The following is a 13,202-nucleotide window of genomic DNA, read 5'->3' on the forward strand; positions in this document are numbered from 1 at the left end:
AACTGGTAATGGCGCACCACACCCACGGTGCGCCATTACTAGTCTTGAAAAAAATAAAAAAAATTGAAAAAAATTAGTGGCGCACCGAGGGTGTGGTGCGCCATTACTAGTTTAACTAGTAATGGCGCACTATACCCTGGTTCGCCATTACTAGTTTTGAAAAAAAATGAAAAAAATAGAAAAAATTCGAAAAAAATTAGTAGTGGTGCACCGAGGGTGTGGAGCGCCATTACTAGTAATGGCGCACTATCCCCTGGTGTGCCATTACTCGTTTTGAGAAAAAAATTGTTAGTAGTGGCGCACCAACACATGATGCGCCATTAGTATATAGTAGTGGCGCACCACATGTGTGGTGCGCCATTAGTGTCCATATTATCTATAACCCTTTGCCTAGTAGTGGAAAATTCGACTGTGGAATGCAGAGCTCCTCCACCCGTTTTATAGTTAGCTATGTGTACATATGTATTACTACCTTTTGTAACCGCATGAAAAACTATGCGGTCCCCAAACGATGCTCGGGGGATGCACTTTCCAGCTAAGTTTATGTGCTCCACACATCTGTGCAATTTTTTTTAAAAAACCCCACCATCGGGTTCACTCGCTCAACCCGGGGGCTCGGGAGCTGGCCGGCTTGACCATCACCCGCCTCATTAGTAGATCTCGCCGCGTTCCTGTTGCCTCGGCCCTACACTTCACCCTACGCCACAGAACCGGCTTTGGCTATTAGCCCGAAAGAATCATGGGCCGAAGCACCAACACGTTGAGAAATATTAAGTCGGGTCCGCCGGATTGGCCAACCCGGTCCCGCCACCATTAACATAACTCATGATCGGCTGCTCGCCAAGCCGGCTTCGCCGGTTTCCGCCAGCTGGCCCAGTGGGTGTTTCGCTCGCTGTCAGGACCCCGATTCTATGCCACACCGATCTAGCATGTAACACCTCATATCACTTTGCGGCCTCATGCACGGTAATCCCACGGGTGTCGCCTTACAATGCCCGGGACCATTTGTGCCTTTTGGCACACGTATTTGATAGTGTCGCTAGCATCCATATGACAAAGAACCTGGGCTGACATGGCTAGTCGTGAACCCGAAGTGGCACTAACTTACAGGGACAGGCATACATGACCCAGCATCGAACGTGTCGGTCATCAGCGAGTGAATCCAGGCTGTAGCAACTGGGCCAGCAGGGCTCCTGTAAACCGGGCTGTAGCAGGCTAACAGGACTCCGGTAGACACCGCGTGACATTTCCCCGAAGGGACAGACACAGGAACGAAGAAGTACAAGTGCTGTCACGATCGGTTTTCCGGGTATTAATTTCCAGAAACTGGCCCTTGTGCTCACCAGCCCCAGGATTACTGTTAGCTGATGAGGCACCAACTTGATACAGAAATTCCAAGCGAAATACAAAATATGTAGTACAAGACCATTCTGGCCTATGAGCACGACAAATGGTTTCTAGTGGTTGATGGCGGAAGCGGTTTGTGGATCATCAGTGTCTATGGGACTCCATTTCCCGAAGAACAGCTGACCAGGTTAACTCCTATCTTCGCGAAGCTGCTATCACCATTGCGTAGGTTCCGGGGTTGTCATCGCAACGCTCCTCTCCAAGCAAGTAATCTGTCCAAGACAATAGCCAAGGACAAGCCAGTGAGTACTTTGAATGTACTCGCAAACATTATGAACACGGGTATAATATAACAAACGATAATCATGCTTTGAAATATTCTATGACCGCAACGTCAGTCATAAAAAAAATCGCTGATGCATGCAAGCAGGTTATTTATGTGCAACACGAATACAAAATAACTGTGTAGTAATAAGATGCACCAATTGGATGTCTGAAGCGACGTCTCTAAAGGATAGTAAATAACAAGCATGCCTCAGTCGGGCGTCTGAGCGACACCACAGAAAGGGCTCATAAGTGAAATAAGTAACAAACGTGCCGCAGTCGGGCGTCTGTGCGACACCACATAAAGGGCTTATAAAGTAAATAATAAGCATGCCACAGTCGGGCGTCTGAGCGACACCACATAAAGGGCTTATAAAGTAAATAATAAGCATGCCACAGTCGGGCGTCTGAGCGACACCACATAAAGGGCTTATAAAGTAAATAATAAGCATGCCACAGTCGGGCGTCTGAGCGACACCACATAAAGGGCGTGTAAGAAAAAAATAATCACAGTGAATATCCAGGAGGTAGAACATTCCCAGGGATACTCAATAAATCCAATAATATAAAGTACTAGTCCATAACAATAAAATTCCAATCATCATAAGTCACCGGTCATGATCCATGTTCTGGTTTAGTAGTTTCTCCTCCGAAGACCGACACTAAGACTGACACTTGACCCAACCCAGACTGTAGTCCTTAACCATGGACACGGCTATTCGAATAGATTTAATCTCTGCAGAGGGTGTACTCTTTACCCACGAGTAACGGATTCCTTTAGTCCATCGGGACTAATTCTGTCTACGGTATTTTAGTTGAAAACACACCTGACTTGCACACACCAGCTTAACATACCGGTGTCTGGAATCACCCACGACACATGTCAAGTAAAACTCTAAGTGGGGAGGCTACAACCTCGCGTAGCATGGGATCAAATTTATGTCGCGCGCTCTAAGGGGTGCCCCCCTCTCGGTCCCAACCGGAAACACCCATGCCCCCGGACCAGGTGGCCTTCCTACCGGCTGCAGTCAGTATCTTCCACTGTGGCCTCTCTGTACGGTGTGTGCTAGAAAGGGGTTCACAACTTACTGAACCATACCCTACCTGCAGCAAGGACGAGTGGTTGCACGAAAACAAGTATGGGGGTTACTGGAACAAAACTCGATCTACGGTCGACTCAGGAGGTTTAAGTATTCCCTGCATGATATGTGTAACCAATATATATTTCAACCAACAAAATCACCACTCATTATACCTCACTATGCCATACCGGACATAACCGTCCCGACGGAGAACGGAGACAAGCTCACGCCTACCCAAGGCAGAAGTTTCCCCGGGCTTCTTTCCGGCATGCATGCAAGGCATACGAGGACGATTACCTTCACAAGTATATCCATTTCCAACAGCAAGGAAATCTCCAATATGCATTCATGCAAATGATCACGTCACCACATAAATAACGAGTTCTCTGTATTAAGGCGGTGTTATAATCGTGTCAACCAACACACAAAAATATTATGCCAGGGTTCAGAATGCTTGCCTTCAAGGGTATGCAAGTGGGGGTGCATATTTGAAAATTGCCTTCTTCTTCAAAACCTATTTTTGTAATTATTCAAATTAACGCATAGTTTCAAAACAGTGCAAGAAAGTTGTCTAAATTTGTTCAAATAAATCTTAAAATACACTAGACTAAATTTGAGAGAGGTAGGAAAAAGAATCAACTCATTTGGAGTTTTATTTAAAAAGATATAGCCAGTCAAAGTTCAGTCATTTTTTCTGGTTTCTAAATAAAACAGAAAAAAGAAAAGAAAATGTTTCGAAATGTACACGTCGAACACGTACTCTGTGAATACGCCTCCACTTACACCTGCGTGGACCGGCGCTGGGTCATTGAAAATGGGCCCGCCTGGCCCACTGGTCAGGTTTGACCAGTCCACGCGCGCGTCGTCCCCTTCGACCGAACAGAGGCGGAGCTCCGGCGAGGCTCGCCGGCGAACGGAGGCATCCCTCGGGGATCTGAGCACATGGGTGTGCTCAGGTGGTTGAGGCGAACCCGTGGGTACCCGCCATGGTCGCCGATGTGGACGGAGTCGCCGGCGACGGGCTTCGCGGCGGAGATGGCTTCGGGAGGGATTGGGGTTCTGGGCTATGGTGGCTCCCGGTCGGGGCTGACGTGATGGGCGGCTCCGCACGATCACGTGGAGTCGGGTGGTGGCGCTGGATTGACGGGAGGGGCCTTGGTTGTGACGAAACGGACCGGAGTGTGGCGGTGGCCGAACAGGCCGAAGACGGGGGAGAAGGCCCTTCCCCGATGATGGCTGGCTGTGGGGGTGCTATGGGGGTGGCCTGAGGCTGCCTGAGTGGCTGGACGAGCCCGGGGGCCTCCTTTTATAGCGCAACGAGGTCGGTTCCGCGGTGATGGATAAGGATGCCGGCGACCGCCGTTCTGTAGCTTGCAGGGCATCATGGCGGCGACGAGCGCTTGTAGACGAGCGAGAGGATAAGCTTGGACTGTTCCAAGGGGCAGCTGGCGCGCTGGGGTGGCTTGGGCGGCGCCGACACGGCCGAGGCCTGCTCTGGCCGTCAGCTAGCCGCCACGGCCGACCTGATGGTGGCGCTGTGGGGTGCCAGGGGTGGTCAGCGTGGTTCTGCGGTGCAGGAGGAGGCGGCCGTGCTGGCTGCGAGAGGCCAAGGGCCAGAACGGGCGCGGGGTGGGCGGCAGCGAGACGCGGCGGCTCGGTGCACGCGCGTGCAAAACGTGCACTCTGGGCGCACCCAGAGCATGCACATTAGCTGCTCGATGAAATTCAATGCATGCTACAGGGCTTGGGTGAGGCTGGCAATTAGCAGACCTAGGTTAGGATTAGCTAGGAGTTTAGTGGACAAGGTTGTTGGGTCAGTGGATCAAGTTCACAGTGTAAACTAAAACTTAAGCCAAATCTGGCCATGCACACCAAGTGCTTGACAGAATGCCACATGCACCTAGGAATTTGTTGGGGTGGCCAAAGTCACCAGGCTGGTGTCTCTTTATATGCAACAAAGGGTAGTAGGGGTGGTTTGGCAGAAAAAGAAACTTGCTAGTGCAAGTTTTGCAAATCTTCAGTTTTGGACAGAAAGAAAAAGGCATATTTGCAAGCACTTCAAATCCTCCAATGGGTCCCTTCTCCTGGACTTAAGGGTTTGGTAGGGTGGTCTACAAGCAGGAAAAAGCTCATGGTCACTAGAGCACAAATATTTAGGGATGTAGTAGAAAACACCCAACTGGGCCAGAATGAAAATGAGGATGATTCACTCAAATTTTTCAAAGAACATCACTGGGTTTTTGCATAAAGCTGAATAATATGCTCCTACTGACCTCCCCTAATTTTGGTAGAAGTTTTAAAGAAATATTTAAATAGGTTGTAGTGCAAAATTGCCACTGGACCAGATTTGAAAACTTGGTGTAGAGCTCAAAATCTCCAAAGAACAGAAGATATTTTTGCATAAAAGTGATTTAAAAACATCACATGACATCTCCAAATTTTGGTTGGAATTTTAAAAAAATTATCAAATGGTTATAGTGCAAAAGAGGCCCTGAAACTTATGAAAAAACCATTTTAGAGAAATAAAGCTCAGGGAAAAATAATTATGTAAATAATCCCACTAATAAAAGAATTGTTTTATTTGAAAGGGGAAATAAGTCCAATAATGATTGACAAGTTTTCACTTGGGGTAAAAACTCCATAATAATGGAGAAAGGAATGGTTCTGAAATCAAAAGGAAATCCAGAAAATAAAAGTTTAAGTTTCCTGACAAAAATTTAATTAATAAAACAAGGTTAAAATTTTTGGGGTGTCACAACACTACCCCCTTAAGAAAAATCTCATCCTCGAGATTTGTTAAGAGTTGTCTTTGAAAATATTTTTCCTGTCAATTAAAACTAAAAAGTTTACTCATAGCACAAACTTTGTGTCGTCGAGGTTGGTTTTTGGTGGCTAGGCCCGGAATAAAAAGAGCAATCGCACACCAACATACTTATGCATGGCTACTATGAAAAACAGGGGCGCACAAGCAACAACATTTACTTACGGCGATACAGGATCACACAATTACAGGGCATGGACATACTAAGACTCGGTACTACTCGAGTGACTCAGTCTACCTCGTTAATATCTAAGCGGGCGTGCCTTGCGGACGTTGAGGTTTCTCCATGGTTCTCACCATCAGGATTAGCTGGAGGGGGTTGAGGAACTGCAGGGTCAAGGTAGCGATGACGACCATCTCGGGGATTGTTGGCCACAATCCCGTTGGAGCGTGTTCCCAAAAGGCGACGAAGCACTTCTAGGGTCATCAAGGTGTTTTGGTTAATGACTGGGGCAGACCTCAATGACTCGATTGGTTGCCTGAAAACACGACTGGGTTGTTGGTGTTGGGCTCATCTTCTCCTCTTGCCGGGGCTCGGCGGATCAGTTCTCCACGAGGTGCGATCAGATCAAGGGTGATTTGATCGAACAGATCCTCTAGCGCACTTACATAGCACACTAGATGCAACAAAGCAGGATCCGTCTCATGATCTCCGTTGGCAACCTGGGGTGGCCTACCATACCTGTCACGGCTGGGGTAGTAGTAGAACGAGCGACAGTTAACTCTGGGCGACAAATGCCGGAGTTGAACTACAGCCTCTCGAGCAGCTAGTTGGATGGCTTGTGGCTCAAAGGAAGTTGTCCTTCCGGTGAACCTATAGGGGCGTTCTGGCGATAGACCCCTACCATAGACGTGCACGGTGGCCCAGAATTGACGGCTTTCACCGCTCATGGGTCCTTGCTACACAACGTATTCCGGGGGCTCTTCTAATGCAAAGGCACGACGGGTGAGGTTTGCGAGTACGGTCACAAAACCTCCAAGGTTGGTTGCTATGGTCTCATTGTGCACGACGGGGCCAGGCATTATAGCTCAGTCTGGGGAAAGAGTTTGTGTTGTGCTGTGTTGAGGCTAGTGTGCCCTTTTTATAGAAAAAGGGGATGGAGTCTTCCTTCGCACGCTTGCAAATAAGACAATTTATGTATCGGTCACTGGCGCGTGATCGACAGGCTAGGCTGATAGGTTTGGCACCGACTGCCAAAGGTGTCAGGGTCATTGTGTGGCTATCTTGTGCGAGAAGCTTGGACGGGGTTAGGTTAAGGTCTGGTGGTTTGTTTAACCTAGGTTTATTGACCTGGCTGAGATAGGATTAGCCAATGGTCACCTTGGCTCTGATACAAAGTTTGTCACGACCGGTTTTCCGGGTATTAATTTCGAGAAACTAGCCCTTGTGCTCACCATCCCCAGGATTACTGTTAGCTGATGAGGCACCAACTTGATACAGAAATTCCAAGTGAAATACAAAATATGTAGTACAAGACCATTCTGGCCTATGAGCACGACAAATGGTTCTAGTGGTTGATGGCAGAAGCGGTTTGTGGATCATCAGTGTCTATGGGACTCCATTTCCCGCAGGAACAGCTGACCAGGTTAACTCCTACCTTTGCGAAGCTGCTATCACCATTGCGTAGGTTCCGGGGTTGTCATCGCAACGCTCCTCTCCAAGAAAGTAATCTGGCCAAGACAATAGCCAGGGACAAGCCAGTGAGTACTTTGAATGTACTCGCAAACATTATGAACACGGGTATAATATAACAAATGATAATCATGCTTTGAAATATTCTATGATCGCAACTTCAGTCATAAAAAAATCCCTGATGCACGCAAGTAGGTTATTTATGTGCAACATGAATACAAAATAACGGCGTAGTAATAAGATGCACCGATCAGATGTCTGAAGCGACGTCTCGAAAGGATAGTAAATAACAAGCATGCCTCAGTCGGGCGTCTGAGCGACACCACAGAAAGGGCTCATAAGTGAAATAAGTAACAAACGTGCCGCAGTCGGGTGTCTGTGCGACACCACATAAAGGGCTTATAAAGTAAATAATAAGCATGCCACAGTCGGGCATCTGAGCGACACCACATAAAGGGCTTATAAAGTAAATAATAAGCATGCCACAGTCCGTCGTCTGAGCGACACCACATAAAGGGAGTGTAAGAAAAAAATATTCATAGTGAATATCCAGGAGGTAGAACTTTCCCAGCGACACTCAATAAATCCAATAATATAAAGTATTAGTCCATAACAATAATAATCCCAATCATCATAAGTCACCGGTCATGATCCATGTTCTGGTTTAGTAGTTTCTCCTTCGAAGACCGACACTAAGACTGACACTTGACCCAACCCAGACTGTAGTCCTTAACCATGGACACGGCTATTCGAATAGATTTAGTCTCTGCAGAGGGTGTACTCTTTACCCACGAGTAACGGATTCTTTTAGTCCATCGGGACTAATTCCGTCTACGGTCTTTTAGTTGAAAACACACCTGACTTGCACACACCAGCTTAACATACCGGTGTCTGGAATCACCCACGACACATGTCAAGTAAAACTCTAAGTGGGGAGGCTACAACCTCGCGTAGCATGGGATCAAATTTATGTCGCGCGCTCTAAGGGGTGCCCCCCTCTCGGTCCCAACCGGAAACACCCATGCCCTCAGACCAGGTGGCCTGCCTACCGGCTGCAGTCGGTATCTTCCACCGTGGCTTCTCTGTACGGTGTGTGCTAGAAAGGGGTTGACAACTTACTGAACCGTACCCTACCTGCGGCAGGGACGAGTGGTAGCACGAAAACAAGAATGGAGGTTGCTGGAACAAGACTCGATCTACGGTCGACTCAGGAGGTTTAAGTATTCCCTGCATGATATGTGTAACCAATATATATTCCAACCAACAAAATCACCACTCATTATACCTCACTATGCCATGCCGGACATAACCGTCCCGATGGAGACCGGAGACAAGCTCACGCCTACCCAAGGCAGAGGTTTCCCCGGGCTTCTTTCCGGCATGCATGCAAGGCATACGAGGACGATTACCTTCACAAGTATATCCATTTCCAACAGCAAGGAAATCTCCAATATGCATTCATGCAAATGATCGCGTCACCACATAAATAACGAGTTCTCCGTATTAAGGTGGTGTTATAATCGTGTCAACCAACACACAAAAATATTATGCCAGGGTTCAGAATGCTTGCCTTCAAGGGTATGCAAGTGGGGGTGCATATTTGAAAATTGCCTTCTTCTTCAAAAACCTAATTTTGAAATTATTCAAATTAAAGCAAAATTTCAAAACAGTGCAAGAAAGTTGTCTGAAATTTTTTCAACTAAATCTTAAAATAAACTAGACTAAATTTTAGAGAGGTAGGAAAAAGAATCAACTCATTTGGAGTTTTATTTAAAAAGATATAGCCAGTCAAAGTTTAGTCAATTTTTCTGGTTTTTAAATAAAACAGAAAAAGAAAAGAAAACGTTTCGAAATGTACACGTCGAACACTGACTCTGTGAATACGCCTCCACTTACGCCTGCGTGGAGCGGGGCTGGGTCACTGACAGTGGGCCCACCTGGCCCACTGGTCCGGTTTGACCAGTCCACGCGCGCATCGTCCCCTCCGACCGAACAGAGGCGGAGCTCCGGCGAGGCTTGCCGGCAAACGGTGGCATCCCTCGGGGATCTGAGCACATGGGTGTGCTCAGGTGGTCGAGGCAAACCCGTGGGTACCCTCCATGGTCGCTGATGTGGACGGAGTCGCCGGTGACGGGCTTCACGGCGGAGATGGCTTCGGAAGGGATTGGGGTTCTGGGCTATGGTGGCTCCCGGTCGGGGCCGAGGTGATGGGCGGCTCTGCACGATCACGTGGAGTCGGGTGGTGGCGCTGGATTGACGGGAGGGGCCTAGGTTGCGACGAAACGGACCGGAGTGTGGCGGCGGCCGAACCGGCCGGAGACAGGGGAGAAGGCCCTTCCCCGATGATGGCTGGCTGTGGGGGTGCTATGAGGGTGGCTTGAGGCTGCCTGAGTGGCTGGACGAGCCCGGGGGCCCCCTTTTATAGCGCAACGAGGTTGGTTCCGCGGTGGTGGATAAGGATGTCGGCGACCGCCGTTCTGTAGCTTGCAGGGCATCGTGGCGGCGACGAGCGCTTGCAGACGAGTGAGAGGATAAGCTTGGACTGTTCCACGGGGTAGCTGGCGCACTGGGATGGCTCGGGTGGCGCCGACATGGCCGGGGCCTGCTGCGGCCGTCAGCTAGCCGCCACGGCCGACCTGACAGTGGTGCTCTGTGGTGCCAGGGGTGGTCGGGGTGGTTCTGCGATGCAGGAGGAGATGGTCGTGCTGGCTGCGAGAGGCCAAGGGCCAGATTGGGCGCGGTGTGGGCGGCAGCGAGACGCGGCGGCTCGGTGCACGTGCGTGCAAAACGTGCGCTCTGGGTGCGCCCAGAGCACGAAAATTAGCTGCTTGACGAAATGCCAATGCATGCTACAGGGCTTGGGTGAGACTGTCAATTAGCAGACCTAGGTTAGGAGTAGCTAGGAGTTTAGTGGACAAGGTTGCTGGGTCAGTGGATCAAGTTCACAGTGTAAACTAAAACTTATGCCAAATCTGGCCATGCACACCAGGTGCTTAACAAAATGCCACATGCACCTAGGCATTTCTTGGGGTGGCCAAAGTCTCTAGGCTGGTGTCTCTTTAGATGCAACAAAGGGTAGTAGGGATGGTTTGGCAGAAACAGAAACTTGCTAGTGCAAGTTTTGCAAATCTTCAGTTTTGGACAGAAAGAAAAAGGCATGTTTGGAAGCCCTTAAAATCCTGCAATGGGTCCCTTCTCCTGGACTTAAGGGTTTGGTAGGGTGGTCTACAAGCAGGAGAAAGCTCATGGTCACTAGAGCACAAGTAATTAGGGATGTAGTAGAAAACACCCAACTGGGCCAGAATGAAAATGAGGATGATTCACTCAAATTTTTCAAAGAACATCACTGGGTTTTTGCACAAAGTTGAATAATATGCTCCTGCTGACCTCCCCTATTTTTGGTAGAAGTTTTAAAGAAATATTTAAATAGGTTGTAGTGCAAAATTGCAATTGGACCAGATTTGAAAACTTGGTGTAGAGCTCAAAATCTCCAATGAACAGAAGATATTTTTGCATAAAAGTGATTTAAAAACATCACATGACATCTCCAAATTTTGGTTGGAATTTTAAATAAATTTATCAAATGGTTGTAGTGCAAAAGAGGCCCTGAAACTTATGAAAAACCATTTTAGAGAAATAAAGCTCAGGGAAAAATAATTATGTAAATAATCCCACTGATGAAAGAATTGTTTTATTTGAGAGGGGAAATAAGTCCAATAATGATTGAAAAGTTTTCACTCGGGGTAAAAACTCCATAATAATGGAGAAAGGAATGGTTCTGAAATCAAAAGGAAATCCAGAAAATAAAAGTTTAAGTTTGCTGACAACAATTTAATTAATAAAACAAGGTTAAAATTTTTGGAGTGTCACACGTGCCGGCCAGCCTAAATGTTCTGGAGCAGTAGCAAGCTACCAGGGCTCAGTGGAAGCACTAGGACACATATCCCGGTAAGAGAGGCTACTAAGGATAAACAACTAGATTGTAAGATCCCACACATAGCAATACACATTACACGTACGCATAACATGCAAGTATGTGCTATACAACATGGCATCACAACATAACTCAACAACTTATATAGATAAAGGCTCAGAAGATCCATCATAGCATTTATTATAAGTAGGGGTCACATGACCCAACATTCAGAGCAAACAAGCAACAAGCGGAAGCATTACATGTCTGGGTACAGATATCTACAAATGAAAAAGGCTAAAGAGCCTGACTATCTACAACATCCGATCAAGATCGTAGCTGAGGTACAAGCTACTTGTCGAAGCCCACGGAATCTAGAAGACCCACGTCTCTGCTGTAAAAACATAAATAAAGCAACATGAGTACAAAGGTACTCAGCAAGACTTACATCAGATCCTATCATACATGTACTTGTATCAAGAAGGTAATGTGGGGTTTAGTTGTAGCAAGCCAGCTTTGACTCAGTGGCTATCCTGTTCTACGACTACAAGAAACTTCTTTGAGGTGAGATGGCGCACATGAGTCCACTAATCACCACACAATACACTACTATGGATTCATCCCCTTCTCCCTACAAGAAGGCCATCCATAGCACTCACACTTGTCTTGAACATTTTAGGGTATCCACTTCAAGTTGTCTATGTACCACGTAAGCATCCAAGAAGTCCATAACCGCGGACCCGACTATTCGAATAGATCCTGTTAACCTTGCTGGGGTGTACTTCTTCACACACGCTCTCGCCACTTACCGCCATGTACACGTCATGTATCTCGGCAACCTTCAAGCGGAAGCCTGGCGAGGGTGTCGGCCACGACCTAACTAACCACACAAGACTCTAGCCCAGGTTTATCGCCTATTCGGGTTCCATCCGCAAGGAGATCCGGCCGGGGTGTATCTCACGGCCCCAAACGATGTGTGCAGGGTTCCCGAGCCCACCATCCGGGTGCCACTCGGTACACCAGGCCACGTGTGCCTAGTCTGTCCCAAGACCACCCTGTCGGGTGCCACTTCGTAGAAAAATAGCACTACCTATAAAACCAGAAAATAGTTGCGACTCCTGGACAAAGATCAAGTTGGTTAATAAGTCGAGAGGGGCCGAGTTACCAGAACCCAATGTGTGGTAGTAGCTAGTCATTGGACAACATACACAGAACTCAGTGCTTAAGGACGGTTCCAGAGAGACAACCCACCATGTATTCCTACATGGCCTCTCACCGCTACCTCTACCAAACCGTGTTCACGTGTTCACTCTCAGCATCAGAATATAGGGCACTGTTGTAACGCCCCGGATTCGTTGCGCCAGGTGTCCGTCAGTTATTCGTCGTCGTTGCCATGTCATTTGCTTGCGTGTTGCACTTTGCCATGTCATCATTTGCATTTTATCATGTCATCATGTGCATTTCATTTTGCATACATGTTCGTCTCATGCATCCGAGCATTTTCCCCGTTGTCTGTTTTGCAATCCGGCGCTCCTATGTCCTCCGGCGTCTCCCTCTTCTCTCTTTTCGTGTGCGGGTGTTAAACTTTCTCGGAATGGCCCGAGGTTTGCCAAGCGGCCTTGGTATACCACCGGTAGACCGCCTGTCAAGTTTCGTGCCATTTGGAGGTCGTTTGGTACTCCAATGGTTAACCGGGTAATCGCAGAAGCCTTCTTTTGTTGCAGCCCAACACCCCTTCCAAAGTGGCCCAAAACCCACCAAACTCCCCTCAATGCTCTCGGCCGTTCGATCACGATCGCGTGGCCGAAAACCGCACCTCATTTGGACACTCCTAGCTCCCTCTACCTATATATAACCCCTCCCCCCGAAATTCGCGGATCAAATCGCAGACGAAACCCTAAATCTTCCCTCCGCGCCACCGGACGTGTCCGCCCGCCGCCGGACACGACCACCGCCACCTGACCTCGGCCAATAGCGCGCCGCCACCTCAGCATCTCCGCCTCCCGCGGCCAATCCGAGGGCGCCGCGTGGCCCTCCTGTCTCCAGCGCCGCCGCCGGCCCGCGGGGCCCGCCCCCGGCCCG

The sequence above is a fragment of the Triticum aestivum genome, chromosome 7B (genome assembly GCF_018294505.1).
Source record: "Triticum aestivum cultivar Chinese Spring chromosome 7B, IWGSC CS RefSeq v2.1, whole genome shotgun sequence".
NCBI lineage: Eukaryota > Viridiplantae > Streptophyta > Magnoliopsida > Poales > Poaceae > Triticum > Triticum aestivum.